The following is a 22,136-nucleotide window of genomic DNA, read 5'->3' as shown; positions in this document are numbered from 1 at the left end:
CAAACAAAATTATTGCAAGTGCTGTACAGCAGGTGGTTTAGTAGAAATATTATCCTATTTTTTTTGTATTTTTTACTTTGCTATTTGCTTTAGAATGTAACAATTGTGTATTTGCTCACTTTCCAGTTATACTGTCCCATTGTGCAATCATGAGTGTGTCATGTAATCACTTCATATCTTAGTTTTCATATACTTTCAGAAAGGATAATGATTGCTACTTCAGCAGAGTGTTATAAAGTGTGATGATCGCTTTTGATCACCGGAAAAGCATAAATGCTTTGTGTACAAGACTTAAGTGTAATTCAAAATCCATAATTGAAAACTACCCTGGGGGTCTATAAAAACAAAATATGGAATACAACCTTCTAGCTGATTCAGAGATGTCCAGGATGAATGACTGCAGTTTTAGATAAGCAAGTAAGCCAAATCACACCATAAAAATCAAAGATACGATAAACTTTCTTCAGGAAACAGTAATTCATTTGTTCATAATCACTATTTGTCATTCATCTAGGCTGAAACAATATTATATTTGGCAGAGTTACCATCTCTGATGAAGTCCCATTAATAATTTTCTTCAGTGAAATTAATTGCATATGAATTTTGGTAAAAAATAGTTTTCTTAATATCAAAATGAGGTTCTTATTAAGCCTACCTTTATATTTACATGTTTAGATTTGGCTCTTAGTAACTTTTATTCCAAGGATGCTATTCTCCAGGTGTAATGCCAGTCCTTAAGTTTACTGTTACATAAGGGACAGTTTAAGCAATGAACTTTATGTATTTTGAACATTATTTTATATCCCCTGCTGCAGGAAAGAAAGGACTGGTAGAATGAACAGAAAGAAAAAGGAAATAAAGTGACCAAAAAGGTAGAGAAGATAAAGGGCATATTTAGAGACGATAAACATCCTGCTGCATTCCAACCATAAGTAAGGGTTCTTACTTTAGCTCTGGCCTTGCCTCCCGGCTCCTTAGGGTAACCTCCAAAGGCCAGGAGCATGAAAGAAAAGTCCACTCCAAAGACAAGCAGCCAGTAACAAGCAGCCAGTAACCTCAGCCTGTGTATTATGGGCTGGCTTCCAAAAGGGAAAAGACTATTCTCTGTTTCTTTCTCTCTCCCTTCTCTTTCTCTCTCCTCTCTCCATCTTTCTCCCCCCCCCCCCACGACAGAGCCCCTCTCTTCTCTTACTCCATCTCCCTTCCTCTGTATTTCTCTCTCCCTGTTTCTCTTACTCTCTATCCTTCCCTCTTTCCCTCCTCTCTCTCCGTCTCCTCCTCTCTCCCTTTCTCTATAATAATAATAAGAAGAAGAATGTTGGTATTTGTTAAGTGTTTACTAAGTTCAGGGCACTGATCTAAGTGCTGGGGAAGATACAGGCTAATCAGGTTGTCCCACGTGAGGCTCACAGTCTTCGTCCCCATTTTACAGATTAGGTAACTGAGGCACAGAGAAGTTAAGTGATGTGCCCACAGTCACACAGCTGACAAGTAGCAGAGCTGGGATTCGAACCGATGACCTCTGACTCCCAAGCCCAGGCTCTCTCCACTGAGCCACGCTGCTTCCCTATGTCTCTCCCTACCTCTCTCCCTTTCTCTATGTTTCTAACTCTCTATTTCTCCCTTCCTCTTCCTCTATTCCTTTGTGGGCAGTAGAATTAACAGGGCCCTTTTTTTGCCACCAATCTGGATGCTTTCCTCACTCAAGAAGGTACCTCAGTGAGTAAGAAAGAAAATGGATATGTGTTAGGGAAAAGGAATAACTGAAGTACTTGCCCTATGTAGTTATACTTCACAAGAATGTTCTTGAGGTTAAATTAGATAATATACAGGAACATTTAGGAGAGCAAAGGTGTGCCATAAATACAAGGCAGTATCTTAGTTAGTAATAATGAAGGCTAGATTAGCTCTGAGACCACTTGTAAGAAAATTCAGCAGGTATGTAATTAAGGCAAATGCTGAGCTTTTCTCAGGATTGTCTCAGGAAGGAAGAATGAGGCTTCTTATTACAAAAACAAAAGCAAACCAAAAGAAATGCAGTTAGTTCTGCCTGACCTGTGCAGATGGTATTAAATATAGAAAAATATGCATAACACTTTGCCAGCCCAGTACTTTCGGAAATCTTGAAATGATTGATATTTAAGGAGTTTCTGTATCAAGTGGAAGATCCCACCAAGTGCAAAATTTAAAGCACCTTTTTTAACAAGCATGCTATAAAGTAAATAGAAAGGCACTGGCTTATTTCCCCTTTCTTCGCACCCTTAGGCAGGCATTTCTTTTCCCCACTCACCACCCACATGCAGCTTCATATACCCTCTTTCTCTCCCTCTCCTTTTGCCTCCTGTCCTCCCCCAACATCCCATCTATACTAGTGTGGAAGCAGAGAGAAATCTGAGAAATCCAGGCAGTCTATCAGTTTGCTATGGTTCATTTTAGCTAATCCAGACATCCAGCACAGCAGGGGGAAAACTGCTGTATCTAGTGAAACAAGAACATGAATAATTAAAACTCTGTTATTAATGAACTTCTAGTCGTTATGTAAATGAAACTGATTTCAAGTCTAATTTGTCAGCCTGGATTCTTTTTCTGTTCTCCCTTTGTCTAGGACAAGAATTCATCATAATGGACTTGATAATAAAACCCTGGCAGACATGCTGTGCACATGGTCCATCTGAGTTAGGGCTTTTAGCATGGTTAATTGATATGGTTACTCCAGGATAAGTCTATAAGGCATTTTATAGGGCTTCAAGTTTTAAAAGCAGCTCTTTTTTTCTTTTGACATCATCAGCCTCTCTTTGCAAAATTCCTCATTACAGTTTACCTTTACACGAGAGTGGTTTATAATCGGTGCCTGGTAAATCATTTCTTTTTCAATCCTCATAATGTTCAAAGACCTCTGGGTTCAAAAAGGTCCAGGAGAAGGGAAGTCTGTAGCCACCCAAGAATGACAAATAGCCACCAGGAAAAAAAGAAATACTTGACAAAACACAAAGCCCAGAGCCCAGTTGTTCAGTCTATTGTTCTTGCCCTCAATGTCAGTCATTCCATTGGTGAGTTTGCCTAAATGCTTACCTTTATTTCAGCGGTCATGACCCGAGTTCCATTCTTCCTCACCAAAGTATTGGTACTGAGTGTGAAATCATTCAGCTTAAGATAACCACATCAAATCAAATTTCATATGACCTGAGTTATAAACAACTTTGATAGTGTCTTCCATAGGAAACCATTTGGTCCTCTAATTGTTCAATCATATTTATTGAGTGCTTATGGGCTGCAAAGCACTGTACTAAGCACTTGGGAGAGTGCACTAGAGCAATAAACAGACACATTCCCTGTCCTCAACGATCTTACAGTCTATAGATATGTCTCCCATTAACTCTCCTCAGTGAGGAAGTTCTATCCATTTTTCACAGGCTGACAGTGAATTTCAACAAGTCCCTAAAAACTCTTTAGATGACTTCCTAAAGAAAGGTAGTGTGGCCTGGTGGTAAAAGACCAGGCCTGGGAGTCAGAGGACATGGGTCCTAATCTCAACTCTGATCCTTGCCTGCCGTATGGCACAGGGCAAGTCACTTAATGCACTGGTTCCTCAATTTCTTCATCTGTGAAATGGGAATTAAATACCCTTCTCTTCCCTTTCTTGTGAATTACAAGTGGGTCAGGAACAGTGTCCTACCTGTCTACCTTTTATCTACCCCAGCATTTAGTAGAGCGTTGAATGCTTTACATATACCACTCTTTTTTTCCCTTTTGTCATTTTTTGAAGAAATATGGAAGAAGTAATTTAGTACTGGTCTGCTGTCCAGATGCAAACTTAAACTATAAAAAAAAATTGAATGTCCTTTGTGAGACACTTAATGCTTAATATAAGTGGGTATTAATAGAGTGGGCTTTGTGTTCCAACCAATCTATTTTACCCAATTTTATTAGCTTAAAAAATAAATCTAGGGAAAGGCTGTATGGATTCTCTCAAGACAAAAATCTTTAGTAAAAATAACTTGCAAGAGAGTTTTAGATAGCTTGTTGAGCTTTACCAGTTTCTTTACCTCTTAGAGTTTAAGTAGGTAATCTTGTAAGGGTTATCTTTGGCTTTCCATGAGGTAGAGGGAAAAGGGTGAAGATCAGGAACTTATGGTCAACACTACATTAGACTAGGGGTTCTGTCAGATGATGTTAAGAGTATACTTATAGTAATAATTATGATATTTCTTAAGTACTTACTATGTGTCAAGCACTATTCTTTCTAAAATTGAAGTAGATATGAGGTAATCAGGTTGGACACAGTTTCTGTCCCACAGGTTGGACACAGTTTCTCTCCCATGTAGGGCTCAGAATTCATTCATTCATTCAATCATATTTATTGAGCACTTACTGTGGGCAAAGCACTGTACTAAGCACTTGAGAGAGTACAATATAACAACGGACAGACACATTCCTGCCCACAGTGAGCTTGCAGTCTAGAGAGGGAGACAGACATTAATACAAATAAATAAATCAGTAGAAAAATAAATAAATTACAGCCATATTCAGATACATACATATGTGCTGTGGGGATGGGAGGAGGATGAATGTAGGAGCAAATAAAAGTGGTACAAAGGGGAGTGGGAGAGGAGGAGAGGAGGGTTTAGTCATGGAAGGCTTTTTGGAGGAGATGTGCCTTCAATAAGTCTTTGAAGAGGGGGAGAGCAATTATCTGTCTGCTATGAGGAGAGAGGGCATTCCAGGCCAGAGGTAGGATGTGGGCAGAGCACTGTTCTAAGTGCTGGGGGAGATACAGGGTAATCAGGTTGTCCCACGTGAGGTTCTGCACATAGTAAGCACTCAATAAATACTATTGAATGAATGAATGAATGAATGAATGAATGAATGTGGGTGAGAGGTCGGTGGTGAGACAGGCAAGATCTAGGTACAGTGAGAAGGTTAGCATTAGAGGAATGAAGTGTGTCGGCTGAGTTGTAGTAGGAGAGTAGCAACGTGAGGTAGGAGAATCTAAGTTGAAGTGAGAGCAGGCATTGAATCCCCATTTCATAGTTACTGAGACACAGAGAAGTTAAGTGACTTTGCCAAGGACACACAATAGGCAAGTGGCAGAGCCAGCATTAGAACCCAGATCTTCTGACTCCCAGGCCCATGTCTGGGATGGCTGTGAAGAACCAGCTATAGAGAATGATAGAAGAGAAAGGAGCGGCCAGTGAAACAGAGTCCTTTTTCTCAATAGCTGGATTTATAACTCCCGTGGTCAGTCTTTAAACCAGACCAACTTTTATCCCTTGGGGAAATGGCAGAGTGAATATAGGAGTTTCTGACAACCAGTCAACATCCTTGCTGAGTTAACATGGCAGATGGTACTAAAGTTAGGACTACTAGGACCCCAAATTCCTTTTTCTATTTGAAATGCTCATTGTGTGATCTTAGCCATGTCCCTTAGTTACTATTTCTCATCCCAGTTACCCAGCATACTAAATGGGAAACTGTCCTTTGCCTGTGTGTGAGCTCCTTGGCCAAGTGAGGATACCAAAAGTAGACACCACTAAAGAGAAGTAGTATCTAGTTACTCTAGGCTCTACACTTGTAAGCTTATTGTGGGAAGAGAATGTGTCTATTATTGTGTTGTACTCTCCCAAGCACTTAGTAGAGTACTCTGCACTCAATAAGCACTAAATAAATATGTGAATGAATGCCACCTGTTGCTTCAAGTTCTAGTGGAATTCAATTCATCCTTCAGCTCCCCGCCCCCCAGCCAAGTTAGATGCATTTTGGTGATATTAGCATTTTATCAGAGGTTCAGAGCTGGAGTAGCTAGCATGTGGTAAATCATTGACCTATAAGCAACTATATGTTACACCTGGCTGGCTGACACTCCAGTCTTGGCTCTGACCACTGTTCACTGATTCATTTTGATAAACCTCCAAATTCCTCTCATTAAGCAGAAACTAAACAACTATCTACATTAAAAATAAGTACATCCAAGTGGAATGAGGGGATTTTCTTAACTGCCCTATTACTTTGGTTGATACCTTATACATCAGGTCATCTTCCCTAACTTGTGAGCTCTTCCCCATCTATTAAGCAATGATCAAAGTAAGAAATGGGGGTAAAGGAAGAGTTAAACTTTACCAACATTCTGGAATGTACTTACTCTAGATCCTTGAATGCTTTGGTTGATCGTGAGAATATATTACATATTCTGCAGCCATATTAGGAATTGCAAGCATTTTAAATAAGCAAGGGTAACTGAATATTGGTGTAAGAAGACCAGTTCATCCAGGTCTGTCACAAGTCATAAGCAATTGTAGATAGTATTTGTAAATTTCTTATACTTTGTTGCTTCCCCTACTTGTAATTTAAAATCGGTCTCTCTCCCCCTTTGCTTTACCCTCCAGCCCCACAGAACTTGTGTATATATGTACATATTTATAATTATAATTCCATTTATTTTTATTAATGATGTATATATGTAATTATATTTGTTTATAATGATGCTACTGATGCCTGTTTACATGTTTTGATGTCTGTCTCCCCTCTTCTAGACTATGAGCCCCTTATGGGCAGGAATTGTTGTTGAATTGTACTTTCCAAGTGCTTAGTACAATGCTCTGCACACAGTAAGAGCTCAATAAATACAACTGAATGAATGATTGAATGAACGCCTCGAGGTCAGGAATTGTGTCTATTGTACATCACCAAGGGTTTAGCACAGTGCTCTGCACAGAAGTGCTCAATTAAATGTCATTTATTGATTACAGAGCACTGTAGTAAGCACTTGAGAGACTCTAATAGAGTTAAAAGACAAAATTCCTGCACTTAAGACTTTAGCGTTTAGAAGCTGACATACATAATTCCAGGATATTTTAATTTTTTTTTGTAATGACCAGCCTCAGCCTATAAAAATCTTGGGCTTCCCTTCTTAAAGCCTGCTTACATCTCTGATGTAAGATCTCTTTAAAAGTAGTTTTTGTGTCACAGTGATGACTCCCTTGTGATTGGCATCTCTGATGTTTCTGATTTCTAATGAAATCCAGGTGAAGCCATAAAATAAGTTAACTGAGCAGAAATTTCAGGCAATTAATATGTGTTACCTCTTTGGAAAGTTAAAAGTAAAGCACACAAAAACCAATGGAAATCAATTATTGCACATTTCCAGCCTTTTCTTGAAAAGTAGAAAGGTAATAATCACTCTAGGGATTTCTAAAAGGTAATTACTGTATATTCCTTAATTGTAATACATTAAAGTAATCCTCTTCCTTTCCTCTTTTCACACCAATACCCTGAGGCTGTCACCTCCCTAGAAGCAGACATACTGCTGTATTAATGTGTACAGCCCCGACTGCTTTAGAGTTGTGATTGTTAGGGTCTTTTGGAGCATAAAAATTTGTATAACCAACCTACTGAACCCCATCACCTACCTTCCTGTTTTAAATAACACATGGACTCCATGACCTCAGGCATCAGTGCTTTATGGTCCATGGTAATATGTACTCATCGGAACTACTTCTCGATAGTAAATGTAACCATTTGTGGTGAAATAGTTCTGGGGTGTCATTGCCATGATATGGAGAATTAACGTGAAATATCCTTCCATGAGGATAATTAGTCAAAAATATAAGAAACAATGTAGAAGATAAGAAAATAGCTGAAAAAGTGTATGGACCAATTAAAAATTTAGGATTTCTAACATCTGACTAGGTCATTTTTTCTCATAAAAATGAAAAAAAAATGTTTAAATGCTGCTGCTTTTTACTGAAAGCAAAGAGGACTAGTCACAGTGAGGAGATTTCACAGCAGTTCAGTCAGAGCCTGGTTAATGAATATAAGTTACCTTGGTGGGTTTTAGCTGACTTCGAAATTAAAGTCCCAAACCTTTGGATGCAAGCAGAGCTAGACTGAAGCAAAATAGACTTAATAAACACCATTGTGCAGTTAGATCCCCAGCGAGATTTCCCTTCCATCCATGACCAATTGGTATTATTTTTTCAGTGACTGGTACTTTTGTGTTGCAAGATTGGGATTTCTGGGAGTGATTAGCACTTTTCATCAATGATTGACAGGTTCTAACAGAAATGAGACAATAGGAAGAATCATTAGGAATTCAAATGTGAGGTTACGGTTTGCAGGGTGTAGGGTCGTTTTTTTGCCAAACAAAGTCTATATTTGAGGATAGAAATTAAGTTCCAAACTTTTCACTTTCAGTGCAGAAATTTTTCACTTGAGATAAAAAATCCTTGTTTTAGAAGATAACCTTGGGATAACAATGAAAGCAAAACAGGCCTGTCTTGTAATAATTAACAAGGATTCACAACACCTTATTTACTTTGACAGCTATAAGTTTCTTGCTTTCAATACTCTCTACTCTGTTAAATCTAAAATGTTTCAGTGAGTCATCAGTTGTAAAGACTACAACATATTTTCTCGGAGACAAGAATAACCACGAAACAGGGAGAGTGTGATGTTTCTTTAAGAAAAGAGGCAAGCAGAGACATGATGGAGTTCTCCATTACGTCCAAGGAAGATACCTTAGGGAAACAATTATAGTGAATGATTCCAACATTGACCAGTAATTGATAATTGGCCACAAATAATTAGGGAAGAATGTATAGTCAGTGGTGTAAATTATGTTAATTTCACAGCCATGTCCCTAGGTGCCTAAACTAAGAGTTTGTTATAAGTAATTTTGTTTTAAATTCAGATTATGAATTTAGCATTCTACACTTGGCAATTTAATCTTGTTTGGCGTCAAAGCAGAGCCAGATAATACAGAATTATACAAGCCTAATCAAAGAAGAAAAATAGGATGTGCACCATTATTTTACAGGCTTCATTTAATGAGGGTTGATATTTTTGAGGGAACATGGATTTCTCTGAAATAACAATTAATATGAATGGTGTTTCAGAAGTAAAACAAAGGTGGAAATAAATATGTTACTTTGAATCACATCACAAAATTTGAAAGGAAGCTTTTGTTAGTGTATCAATTAATATTAAAAATGTTTTATCATAAATTTAATACCTTTGTAGATGAAATAAGTGTATGCATATTATGTATGGAGCAGTGTTCTCAAGATGCATTTTTAATTTGTTGCGACTAATTTATGCCACGGTTTCTTCAACATGGCAGTTCTTATTTTTTTCAATTGACACACAAAGATCTGTAATTTATAGACAAAGGATTTTAATGTACTCAGTCATAACAGAAAACCAGTGCATCATCAAAGCTAACAAAAATGGTCACAAAAGCCCTCTATAGAAGTATAGAAAATGAGTTACACTGAATAAAATCAAAATGTTGCTTCATTTCAAAATTGTGTACATTAATTAAGTCTATCGGGATATCAATTTTTCCCCAACTTTCTCTGTTAAGGTTATCAATGTCCTCCTTGAAGAATGACCAAATCATTTTTCATCCTTCTACAAATTTCAAGAACATTTCTTCCCACTCCTTGACCTGTTTTTTTGCTAGGATCTGTTGTCACCACAGTACTTCTCTTCTATTTCTCCTACTGTTTTGACTGGACTCTTCAGTAGATCATCACTCAACCACTTTCTCATTTCCTTCTTGACAGTTTTTGATCCCCTAAATGACTACAGATCAACTATTATCCCTCTCAGTTTTCCATTTCTCTCAGTCTCATAGCTCCAATTATGTCTGATATCTCATTACGAGCTTCAGATTGAAAAAAAAAATCAGGACCTGGCTTCTCAAGCTTGCTCATTTCTGCAGGGGCCACATATGCAAAGTTTTATGAGAGTTACATAAGTGAGCAGACTATTTCAAACTTTTCTGAAAATTCAGTTTGTCCCAAGATAGCCAGGTAAATGAGGCCAAAGCTGTTTTTCATCTCTCAAATGTTCAGTTGTATTGCACACAAAGCTACAACCTCACTGTTATTCCTTTCCTCTTTCAAAATCCATAGGCAGACTATGACCAAATCTTATTGATATATTACACTTTTTCTAAAATATTTTTCTCATTCTACATCTCAGAGCTAATCCCATGAAATGGTGATTTCTCCTCTTAATTATAACAATCACCTCTGCCCAAGTCCCCTCTTTGTTCATCTTTTTCCCCCAAACTCTTATCTTTTACCTGTACAAAATGTTCAAAAGCTTCCACTGGCCTTATCTCCCTTCTTTTGTGAGAAAAGCTTGACAGAGGATGTCTTAAATCCCTTCACTATCTTTTCTTCTGCTATGGATTAAAATGCAGAGAGGCAAATGGCCGTTCATCTAGCTCTCATTCAGAGGCCACTTGAGTTCCGGACTGTTGCTTGTTTGCTGAAATTGTCAGGTCCTTTTAGGAGATGGAATTATAATCAAAGGGGCTGAGAGAACATTAGGAAGCTATTCCTATAACCCTCCCATTATTGGGTACCCTGTTTCAGTGGACCCCGAATGACTGCAATTCCCAGAATCCTCTCAGAGATTGGAAGCTTCAAGGATGAGGTGGGACTAAGCAGTAGGAATCTAGGGGACATTCAGCCAAACAGTGAAATGAAAAGAGCTTTTAAAATGTATGATAAGGGACTTCTGCCTTCTCTCTCCCCATGGCTGGCTAGAGAGCCAGCCAGACTGGACCAATTAAGTTGATTTCAGATAGAGTAAGTCCTTTGGGCCCACCTTGGAACCAATATTTTCAGGGTTGAAGAGGGTAAAGGGTGAGCCAAATAGTTGTTTGTTACATGTCAAGCTACCTATCTTTCCATGTCAATTCCAAACATCTTCCCAGGCTCTTCAGCTCCCATTTACCACTTTTAACTCTGCTTCCAGTTCCGCTTACTTCCTATCTTGTTCCCTTCCCTCTGCCAAGACTCATCACCTTACTCTTCTCTGTGTTCCCTTTCTCCTCTCTTGCTTCCTCGCACTCTTCTATATCATTTGCCAGGTCACCACCCTCTACTTTCTCAAATCCCTCTTGAAAATTCACTTCTTCCGTGACACCTTTCTTTGACAGCTTCTCAAAGAAGGCTTTCTCCAGAGGAAAAAGGGAAAGAAGAAAGCTTTCTTTAAAAAATATAAAAAAGAAAACTCACACCTATGAGATTAAACCACTTCCATTGTAGCAGTACTGAATATCTCAGCTGCTTTATCCATGTAGAGTTGGAGCATATGTATGTACATATTTTCTTGTGCACCTTTATTATTGGTTGTGTTCATTTCCATGATAAAATGGCATCTGTCACTGAAACCCACATGCTTTGCTTCTCTTATTAAAGGTTCTAGAGCCGCAACCAATCAATCAAGGAATAAATAATAATTATTAAGCACTGTCAGTGTTCCAAATGCTGGGAAGAATGCATGGATATTGTTTTAGTCATGGTGCCTGACTAAAGGACTGACAAACGAAGAGAGAACATTGGATTACCTTGTATCTACCCCAGCGCTTAATTAGTAAGCATTTAACAAATATCATAAAAAAGTCTCATGAGAAAAAAAAAAACAAGAAAAAAATGTGAACATCAGAAACAGAAACAGTAAAAAGTTCTTCATGTCCTTCTCAGTTAGGGCTGCCTTATCAATCCTTATAACTCTCCCAAAATTCTAAAGGTTTTCCAGGAAGACTTTTGCATGCCTTCTCTGGTGAAGGTCTAGCTTGCCTTCTGAAATGAGATCAAGTGTAGTAGATAAATCAATCAATCGAGGGTATGTATTGAGCGCTTACTATGTGCAGAGCACTCTACTAAATGCTTGGATGGATACAAACACAAAAGAGTTGGTAGACATGTTTCCTGCCCACAATGATCTTAGAGTCTAGAGACACAGATATTAATGTGAATAAACAATTTATAACATATAATTTATAGATTTGTACATAAGTGCTATGGGGCTGATGGTGGGGTGTATATAGTGGAATATAAGAATATTTACATTGGTATTATGGAACTGGGTGCTCAAAAAGTACACGACCATGTTCAGGTCTATGAAGAGGAGAGGGCTAATAGGGAAAAAAGGGTTAATCTTGGAAGGCCTCATAGAGGAGATGTGATTTTAGGAGTGCTTTGAAGGTGGACAGAGTGTTGGACTGTCAGACATGAAGGGGAAAGTATTTCCAGGTCCAATATGAGCAAGGCGTCATTGGTGGGATAGATGAGATACAGGTAGAGAGGTCTCCATTATTATTAGTAACTTGGAAGTATGGGACACTGAGGTGTTGGGGAGGAAGGAAGAAGGTAAAGACATGGGGGAAGAAATGAAGAAGAAAAGGGAGCTAGAAGGAGGAAGCAGAGGAAACAAAGGCTACAAAAGAAGTAGCATCTCCTCCTCTACTGACATTGGAGCAGCCCATGAACACTTCTTCTTGTCCCACTCTGAAGTCCCAGGAAAAGTGTCCATCTGATCACCTGCCACACCCCCTCCCAATATGCCCATGCAGCCTGGAGGGTCACAGAAGGTAGGTCAAGATAAGACTCTGGAGTCACCCACCATAGAGCTACTGCCTCAGCTCATACCCCAGAAAACTGCCCCACATGGCTTCACTGGCTTTCACTCGCATCTACTAGACATGGCAGATTCCTGCTGCTGCTGCTGCTGCTGCTGCTGACACGGACTGGCTCTATTAGTGCAGTCGTTGTCCTAGCTGACAACAGTAACCCTGGGGGAGTTGTGGGGGCATGTTTGCTCGGCCCCATAGGCTCCAGAACTGTTATCCACCTCGGCCCGTTCCCATTGAATCTCCCAGGGAAGGCAGGCAATCAATCCAGTGATCAATCAATGGCATTTATTATGCACATTGCTGGGTGCAGGGCACTGTAGTGTACTAAATGCTTGGGAGAGCACTATAAAATAGAGTTCGTAGACCCCGCCCTTAAGGAGCTTACAGTCTAGAGGAGGAGACAGACACTGAAGTAAGCTACAGATAGGGGAAGTGGCAGAGTAAATCAATTATAGGCCTAAGTACTGTGGGGCTGGAGTGAGGCAAATGTCAAAATGCCTAAAGAGTACAGAATAGACGGCTCCTGCCAAATTGTTTTGAAGAAGCCCTTAGTGTCCTGTGAGGACCAGAAATGGGACAGTGGTATCCTCCTCATCCTCCTCCTCCTCTGAGAAGGGGAAGAGGAGGCACTGCCAATTTGGCTCCACCTCCAGTCCCGTCCTAGAGCTAGAGGTGGTCGAGCAGGTTAAGTATGGCTGGTCATCCCGTCCAAAAGGCAATGTGTCTCTTTGTGCCAACCCAAGGGATTGGGGATGATTTTCCCTATCACTCCTTTGTCACTCACAGTAGGGATGGTTCCCCCCACTCAGTGACTCCCAACCCTGGTCCCAGCCATCATAATCCTACCAGTGGACTCCAGGGATGTGGAGGAGGGGAGCTAATGACTGTGTGGTCCAGCTCTTCTGTCTGGATCGTGCTTCTATCAATCAATAAGTGATATTTATTGGGTGCTTATTAAATGCAGAACACTACCACGTATGCTGCATCTTCTACACCAAGCGCATTTTGGTACGCCATATTAAGCTAAACTTCAAAGCCTCTGATTAATTTCCTCTTACCACATCGTGATGTCACGAACAGCAACTTTGTTGTATTGTACTCTCCCAAATGCATAATAGGGAAGCAGCATAGTCTGTGTGGCAAGAGCACTGGCCTGGGAATCAGAAGGTCTTGGGTTCTAATCCAGACTCCACCCTTATCCACTGTGTGACCTTGGGCAAATCACTTAACTTCTCTGTGCCTCAGTTACCTCATCTGTAAATTGGGGATTAAGACTGTGAGCCCCACATGGGACAACCTGATGACCTTGTATCTACCCCAGCACTTAGAACAGTGTTTGGCACATAGTAAGTGCCTAACAAATACCACATACAGTGCTCCTCACAGTTTGCTCTCAATACATACCATTGATTAATGGGTTCACTGATGGCTTAATTCAGGAGCCCTGTGCAGTTGATATGATTTTAAAATATAACAATGTTTTGATATTGTATATGAATTTCTGGGGAGCATCTCCTGTTATCAAGCCATGTTACCACTAGATGTCAATGTAATATATTTACCAGGAAGTTTTCCTTATTTTGAATATTTTGTGTACAATCATCTAGGTAAATTGTTCCCTTCCTAAAGCTCCTTTCTTATTGAAGAAGGAAGTCAAAGAATTAGATAGCAGCATTTATAGGACTCACTTCCTCATGCTCTGAAATGAAATGCTCTGAACTTCTTGGATGGAACAGAAGCTCAAGAAGTTAAGAAATTTAAGCTGACTATAATGAAACACCCCAAGAAAATACCATAGGGAGAATGTCATTGTCCTACTGGGAACTTGTCCAGTTCACCTACATAACATCTCACCAATAAACATTTACTAAAATATCTATAATACTAAGCAAAATAGATATGACCCAAATTTTACATTTCATTTGCAAAATGGCATTTCATTTTGGTATTAGTTTAGAACTAGCCTTCGAGAAAAAAAACACCAACTCTATCATCATCATTTCTTCACAGCAAACATGAGTGTTTTGCAAGGCTGTGGTTTAAGGATAAATAGGCTAAATTTCCATATAATAATAATGGTATTTGTTAAGCGCTATGTGCCAAGTACTGTTCCAAGCACTGATGTAACCCATTGCCATTCATTGAGCACTTTCAAGACCCCAGTGGTTAAGAGGAAAAAAGGACTTTCTACCACTACTAGCAGGACATACACCTGAATTGTATTTAATAATAATATCCCAAATTGTACTTTCCAAGCGCTTATTTCAGTGCTCTGCATACGTAAGCACTCAATAAATATGACTGAATGAATGAATGAATAATAATTGTATTTATTAAGTGATTACTATGTGCCAAGCACTGTTCTAAGCACAGGGGTAGATACAAGGTAATCCAGTTGTCCCACCTGGAGCTCACAGTCTTAATCCCCATTTTATAGTTGAGGTAACTGAGGCACAGGGAATTTAAGTGGGCTGCCCAAGGTCACACAGCAGACAAGTGGCAGAACCAGGATTAGATTTGCAGTAATGGTGATGGTTTGTGCTGAGCCATTCATATCTCTTGCTAGCCGCTCTCTGTGCAGCGACCACACTGAGAAAAGGTTGGGAGGCATGTGTGGTAACAAAACAGACTACCTCTGATACCTCAATCATATCAGGCGTCACTGCTGTGGCAGCAAGGGAAGACAGACATTTCCCTCAAGTGTTTATTCTCAAGTGGTCGTGGATGAGCCAGATTCTTCCATCTCTTTCTCTGTGAATATTTTTGGAGGGTGAATGAGGATCGGCGAGCTCTCCAGTCCCTTTTGCTTAATCGAGTATAGCATTAAGTAGCTCTGTAATAAATGTCACATAGGTAAATAATGTAGGATAAAATTGTCCATACTTTTGGAGTATCTGCACTTCTATCCAACACTGTCTCCACTGCCACACCACTCCACCATGTATTTTATTTCTCAGACTGTGAGCCCCATGTGGAACAGGGACTGTGTTCAATCTGATTTCATTGTAAATTCTCCCAGCACTTAGTGCAGTGTTTGGCACATAGTAAGCACCTAAATACTACAGTTATTATTAAGAAGGAAGAAATAGTATATGGCTACTGGAAAAATACACCACCAACACTTGCTCTGATGTTGAATCTATTCCTGTTTTCAATCGATCATCATTTATTGAATGCTTATTATGTGCAGAGCATTGTCCTAAGCACTTTAGAGAGTACAATGGGGAAACAGCGTGGCTCAGTGGAAAGAGCCTGGGCTTCGGAGTCAGAGGTCATGAGTTCAACTCCCAGCTCTGCCACTTGTCAGCTGTGTGACTGTGAGCTAGTCACTTCACTTCTCTGTGCCTCAGTTACCTCATCTGTAAAATGGGGATTAACTGTGAGCCTCAAGTAGGACCACCTGATTACCCTGTATATACCCCAGCGCTTAGAACAGTGGTCTGCACATAGTAAGTGCTTAACAAATACCAACATTATTATTATTACAATATAGCAGAGTTGGAAGGCATGTTCCCTGTTCACAAGAAGCTTACACTGTTCCATATTTCATATTTCATATTTCTTCCATATTTCTGCATTAAAGTTTACATGTTAGGCATATGTTAAAGTATATGAGGGGCCTGACTCTGCCAGGCACTTTAAAGATTTCTGAATGTCCATCCGAGTTTGTTGTTTGGGTTGTTCTCCACCCAGGATTCTGAGAAAAAAATGATATCCTTTTCCATTTAGGTATAGGATTTAGGTTAATAATAGCAAAAAATACCATTCCTGTGCACTGTCTGATAAAAGGACAATGGAAAAATAACCCATATATTTAAAGAATAAGTGCAGGTACCAGGTCCCTTCAATCTGGTCATTGTAGGTGGGATGGGGTAAACCAAAAAATTGTACTAGGTGGCAGGGTGAAGGAAAGGAGGCTAGAGATGGGAGAAAGGGAAGGAAAGGCAAAGAGGAAGAACAGATAATAAAGATCAGGATAGGTACTAACCACTGCCTACCATCCTAGCTGTTCTATATTTTAGATGCAGTGTTTGTTAATCACTTACTCTGTGTCAGGCACTGTAATAATAATAATGATGGCATTTGTTAGGTACTTACTATGTGCAAAGCACTGTTCTAAGCACTGGGGAGGATACAAAGTCATCAGGTTGCCCCACGTGGGACTCACAGTCTTCATCCCCATTTTATAGTTGAGGGAACTGAGGCACAGAGAAATTAAGTGACTGGCCCAAAGTCACACAGCTGACAAGCGGCAGAGCTGGGATTTGAACCAATGACCTCTGAGTCCCCAGCCCATGTTCCTTCGACTGAGCCAACGCTGCTTCTCTGTACTAAGTGCTAGGGTAAATACAAGATAATTTGGTGGTTTACAAAGCATTCATATACCTCATCGGGTTCACAGTCTCAATCCCCATTTTACATATGAGGAAAATGAGGCACAAGGAAGTTAAATGACTTGCCCAAAGTCACAGGGCAAACGTGGCAGAGGCAGGATTAGAACCCGGGTCTTCTGACTCCAAGGCCTGTGCTCTTCCCACTAGACCCCAGTGCCAGGAATTCCAGCTGTCCACAGAGCCATGACAGGTGGAGCCCCACCTCAATGGACCCCAACTCCATAGTTTAGATGGAATGACAAGCTCTTTCGCTTTCCTTCAAGCAGGAGTTCGGCTACCTAGACTGTGGAGAGGGCAAGTTCTCCCCCACCCAAAGTGGGACCTCTCCAAACAGTCTTCACTGAAAAAGTCTCTACTATCTGGACTGTTCAGGGAGGGAGGGAGCCTCTGGAGGTTAGATCCTGGAAGTTGCCACCACCTAAACCCCAAACTTGCAGCTGCCTGGAAAGCTGGCTCCTTGGGATCCAAAGCTTAAACATCTCTGACGTCTCTGCCTCTCCTCACTTTCAGGCCCTTATGCCTCACTATATAAGGAAAGACATTCAGGCTGACATAAGCCCAAATGGCCCTCCAGACAAGACCCTACCCAGTAACTGTGTCCCTTGGTACAGCTCCTAAAATTCCAGTACTATCCTGACTAAATCAGCATGTCTAACCACCTCCCATTAAGTCATACTTGGATACTCACTGATATGGGATGATAATTAGGCCCATTATGTGTAAAGTGAGAGAGATTTTAGTTGTGTTCACAGGTGAACCCTCTTTAATTCTAGGGCTACATCTAAAATGTCATTGTACACCTTACAGCAGACACTGCTTAATGATGAGAAGAGGCTCCCATCCTGTGGTTTCACTTGTCAAAGTTCCTTTAAAAAAATAATAATAATGACAAAGCTGTATTACAAGGAGATGGATCAGCTGTACTGACACAGTGACCTCTTCTAGCACTTTCTTTTCCTGTTATCCAGAGCATATGCACTTCTGCTCCCATCATGCTTTTTAATTACAAAACTCAAACCATATACATAAAAAAGCAGCCACTGAAAACTTGTGTGAAAGAAAACTTGGGAAGATAAAAAACAACAATTTATTGTATTTTTTCAAAGTAAGAAACCCCATATCAGAGTGATGTCATGGTAGGTTTACTCAGCCTTGCTAAAAGGAAGTGCTAAAATCCCAGGCTCACTGGAGAGGCACTATCTCCCTTTTCCTTCTCAGCAGGTATGTATTCTATTAATCAAGTATACCCATAATGAGAATGTTGTTGGGCTGTGATTTTCCTTTCCTCCATCACTCCCATTTAAAGGATAAGAGCCACAGTTTCAGAAAGGAGAAAGCAAGTGACCAAGGCAACAGATAAGTGAGTTGTTTTATTAGTAATAGAATGGTGAGACAGGATCAATAACTCTTTATCACTAAAATGTGATGTATTTACTCTTCACTATTACTTAGTAGATCCGGAGTGCCTACACTGGCCAGAATGGTTTTAGTCTCGTGCCTGCTGAGTAGGCCAAAAGTTGCTCAAGTGTAGGTAAAGATTAAATTTACATAATCGTCTCCCAAGCCATGGAATTTTGATAAGATAGTTATATTTTTTCAAACATGAAATGAAACCGTTCTTTATTTGAAGCAGCAGGGTTGCCGGAGATAGGTCTCATTGGGTTTCATGTCTAAGGGCCACGGCCCCTGGCTCCTGCCAACGTTTTCATGAGACCTAATTAGAACATGTATCCAGCAGAAAATAAAATCCCTTCAATTTATTGCTCTGGTACTAAAATGGGGCAGAAGGGATCTATTAGGAAAACTGAGTCCTTAAACAAGGGAGGAGCCTTTAAAGTCAGCTTTGTTTCTTGGTATGACATGTCTGTGATTTATCGAGCTTGAATATTTTACATCGGCGACTATCTGTCTTATTCAAATCTCTGATCTCACTAAGTGCTCACTGCTTGGCACTTTGCATTCCAAGATAATTTTTCCTCAGGAGACTTAATAAATAGATGCAAAGGAAAAAAAAAAAGTCATAAGGTTCCTGCTACAATAGGAACAAGGCATCTTAAAGGAGAAAAGTAGAAAGGGAACCATTGGAGTGAAATAAATATGGTAATTTTCAAATAATTTTGAGATAAAGTGGACATATGGTAAGAGATAAAAGGTAGCCATTCAGATACTTGGATTCACACTTTTTCTATGGCTACGACAGTGCTCTGAACGGGGAGATAAGAGCCAGACTTAAAGGCAGTGATTCAGTAGGGGCTATTCGGACAGGTTTCTACTCAGAGATTCTGTTCATCAACCTCTAATTAGCACCTCATCACTTTCAGCTTTGTGTCACCCAGCTGGCTAGAGGAAGATGACACCTACAGCTTGAACTGGGCTTTTTTTCCATTTTCTTGGAACTCATCAAGACATGTGGTGCTTTCTTAGAGTGCAGCTGGTGCTGGCACTTTCATTGTAAATTTAAATCGCTGTGTTTGGAAAAAGGTGATAAGAACAGTTTGTTTCACGTCCTTGGTGGTTTAGCCGTAGGCAATTCCTTGCAAATATATTTAAGTCTCTTTTTGGTTTGCTTTGCTACATTTTTATAGGTATTATTAATTGTAGTTGCATACTATATTTTTTAACTATGTCCACTTTAAAAAAATGCTCTACTCCTAGAAGAAATGTTTCACTAGGGTTAAAACTGTGTGTTATTGGCTTTAGTTATTCTTTTTAACTCTCCCAATGTGTGAGGTAATTCAACCCATTACAAGAGAAGTGCAAATATATACCCAAATTTCTTGATGTTCTTTTCTTTTCATTAAGATTAAAAGATTTGAGGTTTAAAAAGTATTCCATTTTATTGCTTTTGTTCGCTTGGTAGTAATGATTCTAACCTGTACATACAAGGCTGTACAATTTATCAAAAAAAGGAAGCAACTAAAATCAGATATTTCTCAATCCTCTTGAAAGGAATTTTTTTTAAAAAAATTAAGTTAAATTAAGGGTTTCCTCAGTTTTTTTTTTACTTTTATGATGGCTGGCTTTTTAGTGAGGTGGATGTTGTATTCTTGATATTTCAAGCATTTCAGGTTTCAGATAATGACAACAGTTGTTTTTTAGATGATGATTTGACATACCCTATTGGGTCTTCAATGGAATATTAAGCATGAAAGTTCTGGGAACAAAATGCTTCATAAATTGATGTATTTTATTGGGTCTTAGATGAAATTCTACCTACCATATTGCCATAATAATGGTATTTGTTAAGCACCTACTATGTGCCAAGCATTGTTCTAAGCACTGGAGGAGATACAAGGTAATCAGATTCTTCTACATGGGGTTCACAGTCAATCTCCATTTTACAGATGAGATAGCTGGGGCACAGAGAAGTTAAGTGATTTGCCCAAAGTCACAAGCAGACAAGTGTCAGGGGGAGGATTAGAACCCACAACCTCTGATTCCCAAGCCTGTGCTCTTTCCACTGAGCCATGCTGCTTCTCTCCATTTTGATATCATGTTTAATGTTCCTCCGTAAAGTTGAAGAACATGGCTAAGATAGCGAAATTTGGGTTATTGAAACTTTAGCATGTTATTTGTGCTAAAAGGAAGACAGCAAATATCAGAATAGTTACTTCTTTTTTTAAGTTGCAGATGAACATGGCAAGGTGAGGTAAAATTTTCTTAATTTGCAGCCTAATTAGGTGTAAGCTGAATCAAACAATGTACCCTAAAATGTAAAGAATCAATTTGAATTTGCACGATTGCTATCTCCCACTATGTAATTTAGAAGGGTACCACACATATCACTAATGCCCTTCTTAAACTTCCAGTCTTATGAGAAGCAGCATGGAAAGAGCATGGGCTTGGGAGTCAGAGGTTGTGAGATCTAATCCCACTGATCAGCTGTGTGACTTTGGGCAAGTCACTTAAATTCTCCATGCCTCAGTTACCTGATTTGTAAAATAGGGATTATGACTGTGAGCCCCATGTGGGACACCCTGCTTATCTTGTATTTACCCCAGCGCTTAGAACAGTACTTGATTCCTAATAAGTGCTTAACAAATACCATAATTATTATTGTCATTATCATTATCTCTTCCGCAAGTAGTTTGATTTTTTAAAAATTTAACTGGGTGTTTATTCGTAATTCTAACACATTTTCTTTAGCTGTGAAAAAAATGCTCTGGGGTTTGGGACTCATTTCTGCATTTATTAAGTTCTATGGCTTGTTAAATGTAAAAAAATCAATACGTAATTGTCAATAGAACTACTTGTTAATTTGGAAAATAGATACAAGGCAAAAACACTTTGGTTTGACCTTTGGATAACCTTAAAATCATTCTTTGTTGAAAAATATTTGAAACTGTCTCTATTACAGTAATTATTTGAGCCAAATTAATACTAATTCTAGTCTTACTGGAAAATATCATTTTGAAGATAGCATGATTTTAAAAGTAGGGACTTTGTAGCTTTTGGAGACCAGCAGATATAGGCTCAGGTAATGCAGTAAAGGTCGAAAGTTGTATTCACTCTAGACAGCATTACCCTTCTGTGGAAAAATCAGCTGAAGGTAATATTTATTTCACTCAGCAAAATGAAGAGGGAACTAGAATAACCAGCAATCAATTTTAATTTACCCTCTGATTGTTTCCAGGTCTCCTTGTCTGAGCTTCAAGGAAAGATTGGTGGGTGGAGCCAAAGCCATTTCAGAGAAGGTCTCAGGTGGTTGTCCAGCAACTCAGGCTTGAGGGAATCGGTGGATGGGATTTTCATCACCAAACAATAGAAGACTTCAGGTGAGAATCTTCTGACATGAACAGATGGGCTGGATGTCTGAGACTCTTGTGTTCTCTTGGTCTACTCCTCTTCCATCTACTCCACCCAAGACCAGGAGACAGAGGTGTCTCCCTCCCCCTGACCTGGAGCAAGAAAAAGAGGGTCTTGCTTAGTTAATCTGGGTAACCTCATTTTCATCTCATTTAACTAGGGGGAGTTAATTGAACTACCTGCTGAGTTCTCTCCCTCGCATAGCTAAATTAGGTGAAATGAGGTTACAATGTTCTGTAACCCACTTTTGTTCCCATTTACAGTATGGTTTTCAAAGAAGGTCAGAACATACTTGGAAAATGCCATGTTTATCAAAGTATCTAAGTATTTTAGTGCCTTTATTTTGCATTTTTCTTTCCCAACTTCCTTACTACCTTTTCCATCTTCTTTCCACCTACCTCAGCCCACTCCTCATTTTTGAAGAGATAATGATCTTGACTCCACCTGATGTTTTCTCCTGCTCCCCACATTCATCTAGTATTGTATTTATGTATCTTTGCTCCTTTGTG

General features: G+C 39.4%; 1 protein-coding gene across 32 annotated transcripts in view; it reads left to right on the top strand.

The window, feature by feature from the left end:
* Positions 1-22,136, top strand: part of ADGRL2 (adhesion G protein-coupled receptor L2) — a 701,088-nt gene that overhangs the window by 158,659 nt on the left and 520,293 nt on the right. For all 32 annotated transcript variants that reach the window (XM_039911908.1, XM_039911906.1, XM_039911911.1 and 29 more), the window contains exon 3: positions 21,455-21,596. The gene's annotated coding sequence lies outside the window, so the exon portion shown is untranslated. The remainder of the gene's footprint in view (positions 1-21,454; positions 21,597-22,136) is intronic.

The sequence above is a fragment of the Ornithorhynchus anatinus genome, chromosome 4, assembly GCF_004115215.2.
Source record: "Ornithorhynchus anatinus isolate Pmale09 chromosome 4, mOrnAna1.pri.v4, whole genome shotgun sequence".
Classification (NCBI taxonomy): Eukaryota; Metazoa; Chordata; class Mammalia; order Monotremata; family Ornithorhynchidae; genus Ornithorhynchus; species Ornithorhynchus anatinus.
This window is presented reverse-complemented; position numbering and strand designations above follow the sequence as displayed.